This window comes from Montipora capricornis, chromosome 2, assembly GCF_036669925.1.
Source record: "Montipora capricornis isolate CH-2021 chromosome 2, ASM3666992v2, whole genome shotgun sequence".
NCBI classification, from domain to species: domain Eukaryota; kingdom Metazoa; phylum Cnidaria; class Anthozoa; order Scleractinia; family Acroporidae; genus Montipora; species Montipora capricornis.
In genome coordinates this window covers 15,873,854-15,876,353 of record NC_090884.1, presented here as the reverse complement: position 1 = coordinate 15,876,353, position 2,500 = coordinate 15,873,854, and the positions used below count along the sequence as shown (strand labels likewise).

Here is a 2,500-nt window from a genome sequence, read left to right as displayed (position 1 = left end):
CTCACCTCGGTCATATAAATTTTCTTTGACAGTCACAAAAAAAACATTTGGGGTCCGGTTAAAGTGAAAAGCGAAACGAATTTACCCTGATTTTCTAGTAAAAGGCCTTATTACCGAGAAGCACACATTGGGTTTTCTACTGATGTGTTCAATGCTAAAATAGCGTAAACTATTCTCTTCAAATACGGAATAGGGCACCCATGTATAACTTTTCGGGTATTAACTAAACATGCAGGTATGACTGGTTCTGTAATACTCACCCCAGCAGAGATAAGCTACTTGAAACCCTGAATACTTCAGTGTTGCAGCCTAAAGTTATAACGACAAAAACGTACAAGAATGCACGTGCATGAGTCAGTAGGGACATGTATAAGTATTTTGTAATTTATGCCGGTACTGTGTGATCGAGTTGAGTAATGTAACGCGATGGTCAGGATCTTTTCTTCAATAAAAGCGTTCCTTTTTAAAATGCTCTATTCGGCTACCGACTAATTGATGCTGTTGAAGGCTTGTTAAAACAAGTACATTAATTATAAATATTTTATTTATGGTAAGGGGAAATGTAGACTCGGAAAAATATCCGTGTCCCAGATGGGATTTGAACCCACGACCCTCCGTGATCTAGTCGGATGCTCTAACCACTGAGCTACTGGAGACTATATGGTGAGCAAGGGTCAATTTGTGGCTCTCGACTGGAACCGCATCGCGCGGCTACACAGCCAAGTATTGACTAGCATATTTGAAACTCACTAACAGCATCGCGCTGTCACATTAATGCATATCAAGATGCAGCCAACCAACCTCCAAAGTGAGTGTGTTAACGATGAAACAACAACAATGATATTGAATGTAAGGAGAAATGTAGACTCGGAAAAATATCCGAGTCCCACATGGGATTTGAACCCAATTGGGATTTGAACCCAAATTGGGTTCAAATCCCATCTTGGACTCGGATATTCAAATCCCATCTGGGATTCGGATATTTTTCCGAGTCTACATTTCTCCTTACAGTCAATATCATTGTTGTTGTTTATTTATGGTGTTTGTAATAATGATTGTAATTAGCCAGGTACAGTAAACAAGTTGTTGCTAAACAGGTTGTTGTTGTTGTTGTTGTTGGACTTATTCAGTCCCAGGCTGCAGCCGCGATTGTTTCTATAGATACGGACATGATGCGGCATTGACAGACCGATTTGTGCGCAGGCTTTTACCCAACAATGTTAAAAGAGAGGGGAAAACGACTTCAACTTCATTCAACATTCGCGGAAACAAATGAAATGTTGGATGCAAAGAAAAGTGACGTCAAAGGCTCACTACCTTAACATTTCAGCGTGTGAATGCAGCTATTACATATGCAAAACGCGAGTTTAGAGGTCTGAAAGCCTTAAAATCCCGTGCTACATAATAGGGAACTTAAGCAACGACGACGGCGACGGCACCGAGAACGTCATCTCAAAATATAAATTCGCGTCATTGTAATCACTTTGTAAACATGTCAACCCTTCTTATATGACAAGGGTGTGGTAGTTCCTCAAAAATGACATTGATCGGAACGGCGCTTAATTTAGGGGAGAAAATGAAACTTTAGCGTCAAGTGCTGACTTTCTCCTTAAAACCTAAAGTTTGAATATTTCACGTTGTTGTTTTGCTGACGACGGCAAAGAAATGGACAAAAGTGAAAAACGCACGTGCAGGGCGTGCAAAGCTATTGTTTTTGCCTACTAAATATGCACATTTGTGACGTTCTCGTTGCCGTCGCCGTTGTCGTTGCTTAAGTTCCCTATTAATTCTGTGGCGTACACAGGCATTGCGTCATTTTTTCCTCGATCCCGCTCTCTCACGAACTTACAGTTAGTAATGGCAGACCATTAAGTAAAAACAAACAGGTTCCTTTTTTAAATGAAGGCTTAAAACTTTGATCGCTTAGTTTAGTTAACATAGTTTTGAAATCCAAAAAAAAATAAGAATTGATTTTTTGATCACAGGGGCACCGAGAGATTTGAATTGGGGAAAACATTAACCGAAATCGGTCTATTGCCGCCACATTGGTGTCAATTACATGAGTTCTTATGTTAGTTTCTTTGGTTTATTCCACTAATATGGGAGCGATGACAAAACAAGATTTTTGGTCAATGAACGTGGTTGAACGACAAGGATAACATTGCATGTAAGATCATGCAAATTTGGAGAAAAGGTGATGAGGCTAATCTTTTCCCAACCAGTACTGCCCATCACCTTGTTTTAAATACGGCGACGCACTCTTTGCTCGTTTTGATATTCATTTCCTGTCGTTTTGAAATTGGCCTTTCAACTAAAGACACTGAGCTTAGTCGCGCAATTATCACCGCAAGCTTTTTGCAAAGTTTGCATTTACATTTGAGGCGACAGAATCTAAAATGATTTAGGTTTTCCTAGAAGAGGTCCTCAGGGAGGGAGGGGGGAAGGGAGTGCGGGGTACGTTTTACTACACCAATCATACAGTGCTACTTACCGTAATGAA

The 2,500-nt window shown here is 40.2% G+C and overlaps 1 non-coding gene across 1 annotated transcript; it reads right to left on the bottom strand.

Annotated features, from left to right (window-relative positions):
• Window positions 1–583: 583 nt before the first annotated feature.
• Window positions 584–657, bottom strand: Trnas-aga (transfer RNA serine (anticodon AGA)). The gene has a single exon. It is a non-coding gene; the product is annotated as a tRNA-Ser (tRNA).
• Window positions 658–2,500: the final 1,843 nt, after the last annotated feature.